This window comes from Bos javanicus, chromosome 2 (assembly GCF_032452875.1).
Source record: "Bos javanicus breed banteng chromosome 2, ARS-OSU_banteng_1.0, whole genome shotgun sequence".
Lineage (NCBI taxonomy): Eukaryota > Metazoa > Chordata > Mammalia > Artiodactyla > Bovidae > Bos > Bos javanicus.
Window position 1 is genome coordinate 51,737,629 of NC_083869.1, and position 17,608 is coordinate 51,755,236.

Below are 17,608 nucleotides of genomic sequence, written 5' to 3' on the forward strand. Positions count from 1 at the left end.
ATAGGGATAGGAAACAGTCATTTTCTAGATAAGTCATGTCCAGGGCAGGTCTATTTAGCTAACTGTATGCCAGGGAGAAAACAACTACTGGTTTTCTTTTATAAAGCCAAAATTTCCTGATTACCAACAGTTTTACCACCATTAGTACCTTGATTCACTACATACAGCTAATGACAATAATATTAGAATTATCTGGGAAGCTTTCAAAGAACTCAAATTCCTAGGTCCTATCTTAAAACCATCAAATAAAAATCTTTTGAGGTGAGGTTGAGATATCTAAATTTGAAATTGCTTCCTAGGTGATTCTGATGCTCAACAAAGTTTAGGAAACACTGCATTAAATGACCTAAGTCAAGGTTAAGTACAGTAGTGCAAGTAATACCATCTTGTTTAACCTACTTCTAAGACTTCAGAACAAAAGACTGACCTGATCTAACTGAAGAGCAATTAACTCCTATCTGTCTTTATTCATCCATATAAAAAAGGGCAGCGAAAGATAACACTGGGTCAGTTAAGCACACTTTTCACAATGTTCTTCTTAATGTGCTATTTTTATGTCAATTTGCCATCATCTAAAACCTTAGAAGCATTTTTCTAAAAAAAAAAAAAAAATTAAAATGTGGAATTTAAACCTACCTTAGTTCATGGGTGCTCATCCTTATTTACGCACTGCACCATTTCCAGAGCTTTTGAAATACTGACACTTGGGACCACCTCCAGATTCTGATTTAATTGGTTTGGGTGCTGTCCAGGCATTTAAAATGTCCTGGTAATGCTAGGGTGTGGCCCAAGCAAAATCACCACTGTTGTGATTAAACTACTCATCTTGATGATGATTGACTTCATCTGCATCAGTTCGGTCACTCAGCTGTGTCCAACTCTTTGCAACCCCATGGACTCCAGCACACCTGGCCTCCCTGTCCATCACAAACTACCAGAGTTGACTCAAACTGATATCCATTGAGTCAGTGATGCCATCCAACCATCTCATCCTCTGTTGTCCCCTTCTCCTCCTGCCTTCAGTGTTTCCCAGCATCAGGGTTTTTCCAATGAGTCAGTTCTTTACATCAGGTGGCCAAAGTACAGGAGTTTCAGCTTCAGCATCAGTCCTTCCAATGAATATTTAGGACTGATTTCCTTTAGGATGGACTGATAGAATCTTCTTGCAGTCCAAGAGACTCTCCAGAGTCTTTTCCAGCACCACTGTTCAAAAGCATCAATTCTTTGGCTTTTCTGAATACTTTTCCTCTATCCATACCTGTGGTTTCCAAACACTGTGGTCCTCAGATCCACTGAGAAACTTCACAAACTAGATCCCCAAGTAGCCAAATCAGCATCTAAGAAATAGAAACAAGGAAAGTATTTAAAAATTCCCCAGGTAATTTTAATAATTATTATAATAATTAGTATCCACTGAGCAATTTTGTGCTATGCAGTATTCTAATCCTTCTGCATATATTAATTAATTTAATCTTCATTAAAGCCAATGAGTAGAAGGGTTATCATTCTCCTTTTGAAACTGAGGGGGGCTATGGTGCTATGTCTATGGGCTATGGGCTCCTGGGCATGGAGGCTTCCTGTCCCCATTGCTTATAGGCAAGACTTCAGCTTTCATGATCTTTCCCAAGTTCCAAGACTTCCCAGTTGGCGCTAGTGGTAAAGAACCCATCTGCTAATACAGGAGATGTAAAAGGTTTGATTTCTGGGTGGTGAAGACCACCCCCCGCCCCCCACTTCCTGGGAGGAGGGCATGGCAACGCACTCCAATATTCTTGCCTGGAGAACCCTATGAACAGAGGAGCCTGGTGGGCTACAGTCCATAGGGTGGAGCAGCCAAGAAATCACCTGAGGCAAGATTTAAGGAGCCAGAGAAGCTCATCAAGAGGAGGAGACTTGAGACGAGATTAGGGAGTGGAAGCCCTGCTCACACCCTAATCTTGTCAGAGACCCCATCTTTGATCCACTGTTGTAAACAATCCTTATCACGTTCTCAGTTGGGACACAGTTTTTTTGAGGCAGAAGCCTGTGTCTCCCTTTGCCTAGAAAAGCAATAAAGCTATCCTTTTCTACTTCACCCCAAACTCTGTGTCTGGGATTTGATTCAGCACCACTGCACAGAGAGGCCAACCTTTCAGTAAGGCCTTCATAGTGAAAAAAACTGTGGAATAGAGAAGATAAGTAACTCATCTTACATCACACAGACAGTAAGCGGCAGATCCATGGTTTGAACCCAGGCCATGGTATATCAGAGGCATGTTCTTCTTTTTTTATAGCAACCTTATGAGGTAGATGCACATAATTATCATTTTATTGGGTGAGGAAATCCATATGGAAAACATTTAAAAAGAATTGAAAACCAATATAGATAAATTATAAGCAGAGCTACTAATTATCATTTTGTCTGTTGTTTAGTTGTTAAGTCATGTCTGACTTTTGTGACCCCATGGATTGTAGCCTACCAGGCTCCACTGTCCATGGGCTTTCCCAGACAAGAGTACTAGAGTGAGTTGCCATTTCCTTCTTTTAGGGATCTTTCTGACCCAGGGATCAAATCTGCATCATCTGAATTGGCAGCTGGATTCTTTACCACTGAGCCACCAGGGAAGCCCAGTACTAATTAACTAAGCTAGCCATTAAACACCTGTACCCTTTTTTTAAAAAAGTGAACTTATTTCATCTCCAATTCCTTTTTTGAGATTCTAAAGTCTTCTCAGACATGAAGACCAAGTGTTAAAAGTTGGACCATTTTTTTTACTGCTCTAGACACATTTTTTTATTGCTTTTGTTTACAAGATGGGTTGTCTTTTGGACATAAAAATAATGATTCTGGCATTGAGCTAGCCACTATAGCTGGTATGGTCTTTCAGTCTCTTTGAATATTTGGTAACATCCAGTTTCAAAAGAACTTGTTCTCTCTCTTTGAATGTATATGTTGGCATATCATGGGCTAGGAGGAAGACCTCTTGGAATAATGGATTAGACACCATATGTATGTTTTTATTTTCCAATATATAGTGCAGAGTTCAAAGACAGTGAGGTTGTACATAAAACACTGACCACTTGTCTTGCTGTATCTCGCTGTTTGCTGAACCCAGGGTGGGCAAGGTGCAAGCAGGGAAGCTGGAAGAAAACTCGAAGAACTACAGACATGTTTATTTTCTCCTGGCTGGTGCAGCAGCCACAGACACGCTGTACTCTCTCATAGCTGACCCGGCACACACAGCCATAACGTGGCCACAAGGGATTTTTCAGGTGGAGTTTATATACGCTTACAGAACAACAGTGACCCGTGGCCAAGCGGGTACATCCTGACAGGCATGCACAATGCTATAAGTGATCTCAGTTGTTACATAACCATATATTTACAAAACATGGGGTGAGAGCGAGAGGCCATGGGCTGAGAGCCTGACCTCCACCATTTTGGCTACTTTGCTTTTTCCCTACACCACTTTAAACCAGTTTTGCTTCCTTAAAACAGGCTGTTGATTACTCAAACCTGGAGCTATTTTACAGAGACATCATTGTGCATATGCAAGAGAGGATGACCCCAGAACAAGAATTATCAGTCTACAGAACTCAAAGAACAGAAATGTTGTCAGCAGAGCTCTTTACAGAGCAAGTCCTTCAATAAGAAAAACCTGGCTTCCAGGAGCCCAAGTAGCTTGATGATTGACTCAGGAGCAGCCAATCGGCTTCAGAGTTTGAAATTCTCCTAACCCCTTAAATTTCACCCTGAATCCCAGGTAAGAAAGACAGATTTGAGCCCTGGGTTTCTGGGCTCCTTGCCAGTAGACCTGGCAATAAAGGTCTTTTTTTTTTTTTTTTTCTCTCTCTCTCTAAAATCAGTGCCATAGTATTGGCTTCTATGCACCTCAAGCAGTGACCCCTTCCTCAGAAATAGTAGCACTTAACAATCTTTGTTGATTCAATTATAATAAAAATAAGATTTTGAAGCCAGAAAGCCATGTCTCTTGAGCTTCACCAACCAGCTGACTTAAATGACCTTTCTAAGCTATTCTGTGCTCTAATTTAAGTAATATGTTCCCTTAGAACATGTATTTTTTTCCCCTAACAAAACCACTCCTGTATGACCTAAAATTAATATTTATGTCAGGAGGATCATTTTATCTGGAGTCTCTGACTAATCAGATACAATACTGTGTGGGCCATTTTTGGTTTCTCAAGTACTCTAATGCTATGTTGTTCAATATGGTATGCACCAGCCACCCAGTTATTGAGCCCCTGACATGTGACTAGCTCAAAATGAAACATGTTGTAAGCAAAAATGTACATGGAATTTTGTACATTAATATGTTACATCTTTGAGAAAGATATAACATTATTGGTAAATTTTATCACATCTTGAAATAAAAATGGATATATTTGGTAAAATATATTATTGAAATTAATTCCACCAGTTTCCTTTTATTCTTTGTAACGAGAAAACTTAAAATTATATATGAGACTTGCACCTGTGGTTCACATATATCTACTGGAGCACATTTGTCTATAGTCTTAATGATTCTTCTGGCAGTTCCTGCATTTTGACTGTGGCTCATATAGTTGGGAGACCTTATACAAACTATCTAAATGTCTCTATTCCTCTGTTACTTAACATGTCCAGTCATGCTATTTTCTAGGTTTGCTGTAGGAATGATGTGCTAGGGTGCTTTCAAATTCCCAGTTCAGAAGCTGGTTTCTCCATGATCTTTTCAAACCACCACATTCTCACTCATCAACCCCAAGTGCTGTCACCACTTGGAAGTTTGCAAAGGATGATGCAGCCATTCTTCTCCATGATAAAAGGGACACCCACAATGTAAATGCATTTGAAACATTTTAATCCTTCAATTTTTCTTGCTCACTCTACAGAGGGACTCTTCACAAACTTCTTCAAAGTTAAAAATTGGATATATGACAGTTTACTCAAATTTCCAGTTACTAAATAACCAGTCATCAGCTGATCCAATCAAAAATGATCAAACCAAATGTGCTGAGGAAGCATATATTAAACTGAAATCAATCCATCAATCAATTAAGTATCTGCAGCATCTTTAGGCTAAAGGATTTAAAAGAAATAAAAGCAAATTATCACTCTAAAATTATTTTTTTCTGCTTTATTTTATTTTTAATTTAAATTTATTTATTTTAATTAGAGGCTAATTACTTTACAATATTGATTAAACTCAAATTCTAAATAAACTTTCTCCATTGTATAGTGTTTCATGTTAAGTTTACTGAAACAAAGATGTCATTACTTTTAATCAAGCAGGGCACTAATTTTAGGATAAAATACAGTTACTGCTAAGTCACTTCAGTCATGTCCAACTCTGTGCGACCCCATGGACTGCAGCCCACCAGGCTCCCCCGTCCCTGGGACTCTCCAGGCAAGAACACTGGAGTGGGTTGCCATTTCCTTCTCCAATGCATGAAAGTGAAAGGTGAAAGTGAAGTCGCTCAGTCCTGTCCGAGCCTCAGCGACCCCATGGACTGTAGCCCACCAGGCTCCTCGTCCATGGAATTTTCCAGGCAAGAGTACTGGAGTGGGGTGCCATTGCCTTCTCCAAAACACAGTTAAGCGCCTGACTAAAATAATTTAAATTTATTTGTAATCTTATCCATGTGAAAATTTTCTCTTCACCAGAAGTTTTCTCATGTGTATTACTCAAAGTAAAATTTCACACTTTTGATAAGTGCTGTCACTTATAGCATTTAATATTAAAATCAAAATTCTTCATTTTTATAGATTTTTTCACATCAGTAAGAAAATTGAATTACCAAAAGGACACATATACATGCTAAAGGTTTATTTAGAGAACACTTGAAAAATAGAATCATATGTGCATAATCTTTAAATAGGCCTGGGTAAAATACCCATTAGGAGTAAATTTTGTCACTGGTTGCCAGGTGGGAAGTAGAGGCTAATGATGCAGGGTAGGGGGACTGGGGCTAAAAAAAATAGTTATCTGGAAGTTTTACTCATGTTTTTAATAAGTATTTCTCAGTTGGTAAAGAATCCACCTGCAGTGCAGGAGATCCCAGTTTGATTCCTGGGTCAGGAAGATCCGCTGGAGAAGGGTTAGGCTACCTACTCCAGTACCTTGGCTTCCTTTGTGGCTCAGCTGGGAAAGAATCTGCCTGCACTGTGGGAGACCTGGGTTCAATCCCTGGGTTGGGAAGATTCCCTGGAGACGGGAAAGACTACCCATTCCAGTATTCTGACCTGGAGAACTGCATGGACTATATAGTCCATGGGGTCACAAAGAGTAGGACACGACTGAGCAACTTTCACTTTAAACCAAGGCATTTCTGCATGAGAAATAAGAAGGTAAATGAATACCTCCCTCCTACTCCTCCCCCTCCCCACAACAAAACAGGTATCAAATCTATTCAAGGCTGTGATATCTAATGTTCTCATTTCAGTACTTGGTGTACAATGTGCTCACATGCTTGAGAAATGAGTTAATTGACTGGCATAGCTTTATTATAATGAAAAGAGTATTTAGCAAACTCAGTCATTTCTATATTTATCAAAGATGGTCTCCAAGTGTTCAGTTGCAAGCAATTATTACAGGAATAATAATTCATGTACTAAAACTGTCTTTAATTCAGAAAGGCTGCAATTTGGACTCTGTTAAAAAGACACCTATGAATTTTTTAGGAGCTGCAGTTTGATAAATACTTAACAAAAATGTGGTTTACATATGGCTAAAGAGTAAAGAAAACTCCCTACATAAGACTCTTAGGCAAACATAAGTACCTAAAACATCAAATTAACTTATAATACCAATAAGGCTACCAGATTACTGAGCAAAAAAGGATAAAGACAGCAGGAATCTGTCTTTTCATTTTCTACAAGTCCAGGTAAAATGACCTGATTGCTTACTCAACAACTTTTGAATGGCCGATTTATTTTCAAATATGTATGTGAGGAAATTTTGAGAGCTGTAAAATACTTCTCTGGTAACTGAAAGATCAAAACCAGTCTTCTTAAATCTCATATGCTGCAGGGCACATATACTTGTTAATTCCACAGATTTGTTAGTATTTAAACAGAAATGATTAACATAGCATTCTAAACCCACAAGTCTAAACAAACAAACAGGAAAATATATCAAGAAGAGGATGTGAGAATATGGGAAAGTTCAAGGATCTAGGATAACGAAAGAACAGTTTTCGTTTCATAGTAAAGCAAAACTTTTTTCTGTATTAAACAACGTCATTAAGACCCTTGAAGGCACATCAGGCACATCTGTGCTGCCTGGTATCAATCACGAAATCCCTCAGTACGCCAAAGACTCTTCCAGCAGTACTGTGAACTAACTTTCAGAAACCACCAAGTAATGGGACTTTTCTGAAAAGGCTGTCTTCATGTGATTTCCAACTCTGTTTCAATACCAAATAGACCTGAATGTTTATCAAATCTAATCCAAACTGCCAAGCACACTGAATTCTCCCCATCTGTCACTAGGTTATTGGTTCAAGACAATATTAAGAAAAAGAACAGGAGACAAAATCAGTGGGGGGAAAAAAAAAAAAAACTTTTCAACTTTCTATCCCTTTTCTTTATTGTCTTTCAAACAGCAAGTTACATGCTTCCAAATTGGCTTGAAGTTGAATCCCAAGTTTCAAATCAACCAATTTCTCTCAGAAATTAGTTACCACACACAAAAAAATTATCTGAACTACTTAGTGATACTCACTCATCTCTCTTCTCTTTTTTCCGGTCTTGTTTACTCTCCTCCCTTCCTTCTCCTATCCAGTGCCTTTGGTGAAAGAAATGCCAAAAACAAGCATAAGGGCATGTGCAGGAGTGTAACATCTCTACCAATTTAGACTGTTTCACTGCAAGAAAAGACAGGGAATTTGCATACAGTTAAAACAAAGTTTCATAAGAAGCAAGCCATTTGTATTTGTAGGGCTTCTTGATTATAATGTTATAATGTTCTTTTATCTCACCTTGTGTCATTAAAATATAGGACACCAGCAATAAAACTAAAAGTAAATATGCACATATCCTTATCCATGTAGGGAAGCAATAAATCTCCCTCACTGATAGCAGCTGTACTGCAGCTATCATTCGAATAGTGCAGCTGCCACAACAATATCAAATTTTATAGCTAAAAAGCAGTCAAAACTTTAATGTCAAAGTCGAGGTAGATATATATTGCACTATAAATAAGCATCCTCTAATGAAGAAATGAAGCTTGTTTATTTTTTTCCGTTGAATAGCATATATCTTACCTACTGAAATCTTTCATAATAGAACTCATTATTCTTGAACGTCTATAATACAAAATTCTGATTTATACTAATTAGGTTGGCTTTCATTGAGACATATGAGAACTTGAAAGCCCCTGGCCGAGGGCAAATGTTACCTCTTTCTTTAATAGAAAGTTTTTTTTTTTCCATTTCTTGCTTCAAAAATATAAGCAAAATGGATATTTGAAGGGATTCGGTGCTCTTTTCCTTCCATATAGTTTAAACTTGTGGGTTTGACTGGCAGAGGTAAAAGGTACATGCAGTTTGAGGAAAGTCAATTTGGCAAACGTTTAAACCTAAAATTACTAGCTCTACAGTAGGCATATTCAGAGCCATGTGATCTCAATCTAAAGATGGCGTCGTGAAGATTCTCTGGTCTCTTACTCAATGCCTTGTGGGATGTGGTTTTGAACTGGACACTAAGCTGCCAATATAGAAGTTTAGCTCTCCACACAAATTTTGAAGAGGCCAGCTTCCTCTGAGGGGGAGAACAGATTGTGGATAAATAAATATACCCAAAAAAATTTAAGAGACATTTTTATATAGAGTTTTGAAAAGGCAAAGTTGTTCCCAGTCCACTAGCTGTTCAGTTGCTATCAAAGAGGATGATTAAATGATACGGAGAAGAATGTGAGACTCAATAGTTCACCTTTTAGAATGTGTCAAATCTCTCTATTAACGAGCAAAGACAGTTAATCTTAGCCAGTCATTGAATTCTGATAAAGGAGCCCATCACACCTTCAGAAGTCTTGCATTTTACAATTTGTGTGTGTGTGTGTGTTACATTATACCACTTCAGGTGTCACATGACAATACCAAATGACCTGTTTCAGTTGCTTCCCTCATCCTCTGTGCCATAATTGGTACCTTTGGCATAAGAGAAGTAACTTGAAGTAGTGTCCCTCACACTATGGAGTATGAACCTTTTGCCATGGAAATGCTATCTGAAATATAGAAAAACCAGAACCAACACTGGTAAATATGAAGCAGGAAATATAGGATGTATAAGCACCACTGAGAGCCTTTAAATGAAGTTCCATTTCTAGGCTTTCATCAACTTGCCAATTGGATTGTGTTACTGTAAGAAAGTCATGCAGAACTAAAAAGTGACATTGATGTATTTCATATATCATATCTCTTTGGCAGTCTGTCCAAAGGTAGCAACTAGAAGCACTTACTGTGTTGGGTACATTGCAGTAAAAATAAACTTGATGAATTGAACTAATTCCAACTTCAATTTGTTACTGGTCCAAAATAGTTCAAGATGTATATTGGAACATTTGGGACACTGAACATATGGAACAGTCCATTTTAAAAAATATTTATTAAGTTCCCACTAAGTCTAGATCCCCCAGTTTATTATAAATATTAGGTATTTATATAGGCGTAAATAATGTTCAGCATTTCCTTAGGTCTTACAAGGCATAGAAAAAGATATTTCCATATGCATGCATAATAAGAGGCTGAATATTTTAAGTACAATATGTTCCTGGTTTGCAGAGAAGTGATTAATTGAAGAACACCAGGGCATTTTACTAAAGGATCAAACTCATATTTTCATTAGATTGCCAAAATCACACTGAAAGAGAATGCTACATATCCTCAGTTTGCAGATGGAAAACTGAGGCTCGTTTCTGCCACTTAAACTAGGAAAGAACTGAAGATGAATGGGTTTTCAATATGTAGAGATAATGAAAGTGATTTTAGTCTTAGAAATCATCATGAATGGAGGCCCACAGTCATGAAAACACTTAGCATATTTGAACAAAAGTGAATGATCCTATGTCCCGGAACACAGCAAATGTGTGCACAGTAGCTGTAGAGTCACATAAGTACAGCAGAGGAGAAAAGAGAACAAAGATGATGCAGTAAAGTCCCAGGTTATATATAATGTTAGCTATTGATTGACTCATTTAGAAATGGAGTCATCTTCCAGCAAACTCACTCCTAGGTATATGCCCAGAAAAGACAAAACTCTAATTTGAAAAGATACATGCACTCCAGTGTTCATAGTGGCTTTGATTACAGTAGCCAAGCAATCTAAATGCCCTTCAATGGATTAAGTTGATGTGGTACATAAATACAGTGGAATATTACACAGCCATAAGAAAGAATGAAATAATGCCATTGGCAGCAACATGCATGGACCTAGAGAATATCTTACTAAGTAAAGTAAGTTCAGTTCAGTCGCTTAGTCGTGTATGACTCTTTGCGACCCCGTGAATCGCAGCACGCCAGGCCTCCCTATCCATTACCAGTTCCAGGAGTTAACCCAAACTCATGCTCCATTGAGTAGGTAATGCCATCCAGCCATCTCATCTTCCATCGTCCCCTTCTCCTCCTGCCCCCAATCCCTCCCAGCATCAGGGTCTTTTCCAGTGAGTCAACTCTTCGCATGAGGTGGCCAAAGTATTGGAGTTTCAGCTTCAGCATCAGTCCTTCCAATGAACACCCAGGACTGATCTCCTTTAGGATGTACTGGTTAGATCTCCTTGCAGTCCAAGGGATTCTCAAGGGTCTTCTCCAACACCACAGTTCAAAAGCATCACAAATCTCACTCATATATAGAATCAAAACATATGATAAATATGAACTTATTTATAAAACAGAAACAGACTCACACATATTAAAGAAAAAATAAAAAACCTTGTAATTACCAAAGGGGAAAAGGGAGGGAGGGATAAATTAGGATCTTAGGATTGACAGATATATGCTACTATATATAAAGTAGATAAACGAGGACCTATTTTATATAGCACAGGGAACTTTAATCAATATCTTATAATGACCCATAATGGAAAAGGAAAAACAAAAATATGTATATATATTAGGAATATATACATGGGAAATATATATGTGAATGTGTGTATCTGAATTGCTTTGCTGTGCACCTGAAACTAACACAACATTATAAATCAAATGGACTTTAATTTTTTTTTAATTTTTAAAAAATAAATGGAGTTATGGTCTAAATGGAAAATAAGTATAATCGTGGGGTGGAGGGAAGCAATCAGTTCAGCTACTTTGACATACCATAAACTGGGTTGTTTAAGCAACAAGCATTTATTTCTCACAGTATGGAAGCTGGAAGTATAAGACCAGAGTGACAACACAATCAGGTGCTGGTGAGTGCCCTCTTCCTGATTTGTAAATGATTGCCTTCTCACTATGTCTCCACACAATGGAGAGAGACATTATCTCACTCATGTCTCTCCTTATAAGGCCACTAATCCCAGTCATTAGGGCTCCACCCTCATGACCTAATTAACTCTCAAAGGCCCCACCTCCCAATGTCATCACACTGGGGATTGGGATCTCAACGAATGATTTTAGGGGGATATAAACATTCAGTCTACTGCAGGGAAGAAGTAAAAATGAGGCATTTGGACCTGTAATTAGATGAATTGCAAAATATATCTCTCCCCCAACCCCAGTCCCCATCTGTTTCTGAGATCTATTCGTACTTCTGCATATAAATTGCTAGGTACAACTATATTTTCTATGAAATGAGCCATTTGAATGAGAAATCCTAATATATGCATTAATGTGTGCATATGTTATATATATTATTCTGTTATCTTAGGAGATATCTTAGGGTTAGGAGAGTGTCACTTCAGAACAAGAGCATACTGTCCCACAAAGATTAAACACAAAAATGAATGACTATGAGTGTCTCTGTGCCATCCTAAGATAATAAGCACCTTTGAATGGATATTCATTTTTTCAGGCCCAAAGTCACCATTTACTGCCAAGGGACAATCATATTCCTACTTATCCCCAGGATACCTTGGATAATCTGACTCATTATATAAAAATATTGTTGAGAGCTTTAGATAAAAAGGAGTCATAAACAACAAATCTATGAGGGGAGCTCTCTGCAACCTCATAAACAAGAAAGTTTCTGGGTCCTGAAAGAGATTTTTCTCTTTGTATTTTGATAATTAAATAGTGTGGTCACAACTTTGTAATAAGACTGATTGTCTATGGACTGAAAATGCTTATCCATAATCAGAGGGTCTCAGAGAGACTTGATGAAGATAAGCATGATGTATGTAAGAAAATTTCTGTGTTGTGAGGACAGAGAGTGGGGAGCCATTTCTAACCTCTAGTAAATCATCTAATTCAAATTTTTAAAAATTCTGGACCATTGTCAGAGAGCCTGATGTGATAAATCTTTTCATTCCCCAATTTACTTTTATGAGAAATGCCATAGCATGGTAGCAAATATATCCAATAACTATTGTCAGATAATGACAAATCTCTGATACCTTTTGTCACATTATAGTCCATTTTGCTAGTTTCATATTTACAAGCAAATGGTTACCTCAAAATATGAAACCCTGGCATTTAGAGAAATGCAGAAATTACTCACTTCTCTGGAATTCTGCATGACAAATTAGTACTATGCTTTAACTCTAATAAATGTAGCTATAACTGAGTTTTCATAAACATTCTTGAGATGTTCTACTAGAGTAGCTTTATTTTGGCACCCTACTTTTCCTGCTTAAACAAATGAAAAGGTTGGCTGATATTGTCAAAATACAGCACTTCTGGTGAACCAAGAGCCATTTATTAAAATAATGTATTGATGCGGTGTCATAAAACATAAAATCACATTTCTGCAGGAAAAACCTATTACCCTAAGCCAAGATTATTTTATTTTAAAAGAAAAATTATTGCAGTTGTGGATTCTGAAAGTAATATGATGTGGTTCAGACCCTGGCCTTTTAGAGGCTAACCAGGGGCTTTTAATGCACAGTGATATGTTATGTAAAAGAGATATTTGTGTAATTAACAAGTCTTCTTGTCTTCACAGAAATGCATTAACTGGAAGTAGATTCTGGATATCCTATGACTCCTCAGAATGACTAACTGAAGAACACAAATATGATTTATCCCAGTTGTGGAAAGGCTTTAGTCTAACACATAGGCAAATGTGACAACTCACACACACACACACACACACACACACACACACACACACACACACCTCCTGGAGGGTCAGGGCTCTCCAGAGCTGACCATTTTCCTGACATCATCTTAATCTTGTCCTTTGTCACAGCACTGCACTTTTTGCTCTAAAGGTTTCAGCACTAAAAAGTGGGGAGGTGAAGCCACAGTTCAATTCAATTTATTTTTATATTGCTTCTCATACAAAGTCTCTCAAAACACTTTACAGTAAGAGATAAAATAATCATATAACACTTGCCCATATTCGAAACAGCAGCATTCACCCAGACAGCAAGGGGGTAAAGCCATGCACAGTCATGGGTCAAAGTCCCTGGTGAAGCACCCCTCATTTAGAAGCCATATAAAAGAACATTTCAGCAGTGACGTGGCCATAGACCATTACTCTCCAAGCCTTGCTTTCTCAAGGGACAAGTAAGAGGCTTCATTTTTCTATTCAAATAAAGCATTATCTCTCCTTAACCTGTGGGATCTCAACTAGTGACCAGTTTCCTCTCAATGCAAAACTAAAGAGCTAAAGCACAAGAACATATTTTCCTTCTATTGTTGCCAATTACTTTAATCACATATGATTTATGGCTTCCTGGAAAGCAGTTATTCTGGGGCACCTCTTTTCATTGTCTGTTTTCCATATTTTGGCCACAGAGGTAAAGGAGAAAGGCGGGTGGAAAGACAAAAATGAGTAGGTTTTCACTTAGTCAATCTCCAGTACAGAAAAAAAGGAATGCTTACACTTGAAACTTGAAAACTAGGAATGAATCAATGGCACTCTGGGGCAGGAAGATGGAATAAGGGAGGATGATGGAGAAAAATTTTGCTAGATAAGGCATGCATGCCTGCTAAATCCCTTCAGTCATGTCTGATTCTTTGTGATCCCATGAACTATAACCCACCAGGCTCCTCTGTCCATAGGATTCTCCAGACAAGAATACTGGAGTGGGTTGCCATTCCCTTCTCCAAGGGATCTTCTGAGCCAGGGATTGAACCTGTGTCTCTTATGTCTTGGCAGGCAGGTTCTTTACCACTAGTGACACCTGAGAAGCCCAGATAAGGCAGCCCAAATTAAATATCAATACCCACTGAAAAATAATAATAACTAATGTTTGGAAAGGGTAGTAAGGAAACAAATCCAGGCAAAAGAAAATTAGGTCAAATCAATATATCAAGTTTGTATAATACTTTTAATTTACAGAAGGGTTATTCTGTACTTGACATAAGGAAATTGGAGATGTTACTATTCTCTGAGAGCAATTGAGTTATCCACCATCACAAGAAAGTACAGTCAGCAGCTGAAAGCTACCATCTTTGCAGTGATGTTTATTTACAAAGCAAATAATGGTTTGAAATCACCAAGCCCCAGTGAAAGTGATTCTCAAAAAAGAAGCCTCTCCCCCGCCCCTTACTCCATCTCCATCACATACTTTTTCAAGTATCGAGACAAAATATTCACTATCAAAAACAGATTCTTTTTCAAAAAGTACAAAATTTCAAAGAAGTCTCTAGCTTCAGGAGAATTCTCAGTATTCATATCAGTAAATAATCCAAAGTATATTTTTTTAGGAAACATACTTCTAGTAGGATAAGAGCCTTTTGTATCCTTTACATCTTTAAGAGAGTCACATCTTTATAATACATAATAACAAAACAGAATATATTGTAACTCATTTCTTGACCTTTTAATATTTCTGTCACTGATTGTCAGAGTTGAGAACTACTCTCTATCCTGAGGTGATGGATTATTTAATTAACCATTGACCTTTTCCCAACATTTGTTGACAATGAGCACAGTCCCATGAAAGCTGCCTGCTTTGGATATTGGTCAATTCTTCATTGTTTATCAATAGGAGCCTTCCATTTTTCATAACTTAAATAACTAGAATTACATTTGCCATTTATTTGTCCAAACCTATTTTCAAATGAATTCATGTCTGTTTCCTTTTGACTATCTATATTAGAAAAGAAGAATAGGTTCACTATACCTTTTTAAAACAAATTCTATGTCAGTAAGTACATCTAATAGACTTTAACTGAATTAACCTATAGAAAAATCATGTTTTCTAGTTATGGATATTTTGACAAAAGTTGCAGTAACTTTTTTTCATGATATACACCTCTCCAGGTTCCCAGTTGAATCCAACTTTTTCTAGGGAATAAGATCCTCTGGGAAAGTGAAGCAGATCCTTCAAACAGTTATTTGTAAATTCCATTCATTAGTAAGCAGAATGTTCCTGCATTTTTCCAAGGGCTATTTTCTTCATAGAAGGTAATAAAATATTGTGGAATATTCTAACTAATTAAATAGTAAAGTTAGAATCTTTAGTTTGAATGATTGGCTTATTTTAATATGCATAGCAAATAGCATCTTCATGACCCTCTTCCAACAGCTCCACATTGACCCACTTTCTTCTGGACAGGCTTCTTATTTGGGAGCCATGGTGAGGGGGGCTAAGAGTATTTCAAGCCCAAGCCTGAGTTTTCATAGAGAATGTTTCATTTCTGCAGACACCTCTGCTCCCAGGATCAACTAATATGGTACTTCAGAAAGGGAAATTTTTCAGAGATTTTGAATTGGCCTCCTTTCTCTGTTGGTGTTATTACTATATGTTCATCTCTCAACATATTCGGGCTTCCCTGGTATGGCTCAGACAGTACAGAATCCTCCTGCAATGCGGGAGACCTGAGTTCTATCCTGACGTTGGGAAGATCCCCTGGGAAAGGGAATGGCAACCCACTCCAGTATTCTTGCCTGGAGAATCCCATGGACAGAGAAGCCTGGCAGTCTGTAGTCCAAGGGGCCGCAAAGAGCCAGACATGACTGAGTGACTAAGCACATCTCTCAAGGATTTATTTTTGAGTTCTAAAAGCTTGATTGAGGCTATATCACAGTGTAAAAGGGTAGGATCCAGACAGTCCAGGATCCTAGTTTTTATCCTTCATGGATGATACTGTGTACCTCATTTATTTTCTTGGTTCCTCCATTTCCTCATCTAGGAAATGGGAATATAAACAGCCACCTCTCCTACTTACTGTGAAATGGAATGAGATAATATATGCAAAGCTCCTTGCAAAGAGTAAAAGTCCAATAAAACAAAGCTGTTCTAAAGTAATACTGAATTTTCCAGTTTATCATGTGGACACGGCCATTATCTCTGCAGAGTGGAATACAATATATTAGAGATGTTTTAGCAACAACTCAAGTCCATTTCCATCTCCCTGGAGTCTACAGTGTTTAAAGACTTGACATTATGGAAGTATATTGTCTTCATTAATTTATGTTAATTTTTAATGTTAGTGTGGTATTATGGTATAATATATACAAAAGCCTGTGTGTGTGTGTGTGTGTGTGTGTTTGTATACTTATACACACAGCTGCACATTGCATACACACAGATACTTCAGGGAAAAAGAGTTTTGACCCTAAGAAAGCCTAAACCTGGGACATAGTACAAAGCATTAATTATAATAGGGGCCTTTTTTTTTTTTTCTTGACAAGGAAACAAAATTCTTAAAATAAAACTGCTTTGAAATTAGCAAAAAAAAGTATATTTATTTTTATTTTGAAATTAAAAGATAGAGCTTTACAATTATGTACAGTGAAATGGCACATGCAAGCTACATTTGTAATATTCTCTTATAGATCTGTTAACCATGTTATTTCCTCTTTCATCTATCAATTTCCCTTCAAAGCCAAAGAGCTTATCTCCTCTTAGAACAGAACCACATGGGCATATCATCAGATATCTAGATGGTTAAGTTGTACATTTGATACATGGGTGACATTAATGTAATATTATGATGGATATCTATTAGCACATACATCACCGAAACATAGACTCTCTAACGTCTTTGATAGTGGCTGCCCTTTCCATGTCAGTGTCAATCCACACCAGAATCACAAGTATGAACAAACGTGACAGGAGAGGCTGTACCAATTATAGATGAAGGGATACTGTCTACTCCCACCATTTGATGTGATTTATTTGGCAGTCCTTCTGCATTTGTAGGCAGCAGGTTGTAGCTGTTTATGAAGTGACAAATGGTACTCCATGACATTGAATGACTTCTCTAATCAATTTAGCTTGTCTAAAAAGTGGTCATGAATCGTAGTGCTCGTCAAATGTCAATAGGTACAGAAAACTTTCAACTTTTTGCACTAAAAACATATTCCAAGTATACACCCAAAGAGTAAAAGAAAGAAATAATAAAATTAGTTCATTTAAATAATAGTCTTTCAAAGGAGCTAAAAAAAAAAAATACCATGTTTTACAAGGTTTTTCTTAAGGATTTTTTTCCCTTAAGTATTACTTTTTATTGATTTGAGAGAGCTGCATTTTTTTTTCTTGGTCAGTTTTATTTGGAAGAAGGGGTAGTATATAAT

At 37.4% G+C, this 17,608-nt stretch overlaps 1 long non-coding RNA gene across 3 annotated transcripts in view; it reads right to left on the reverse strand.

Moving 5' to 3' along the window:
* Window positions 1-599: 599 nt before the first annotated feature.
* LOC133260318 (uncharacterized) overlaps window positions 600-17,608 on the reverse strand; it is a 367,758-nt gene continuing 350,749 nt past the window's right edge. For all 3 annotated transcript variants that reach the window (XR_009740752.1, XR_009740751.1, XR_009740749.1), the window contains 2 exons: window positions 7,704-7,845; window positions 600-1,337 (listed from right to left, as the gene is read on the reverse strand). This is a non-coding gene — a long non-coding RNA (uncharacterized LOC133260318). The remainder of the gene's footprint in view (window positions 1,338-7,703; window positions 7,846-17,608) is intronic.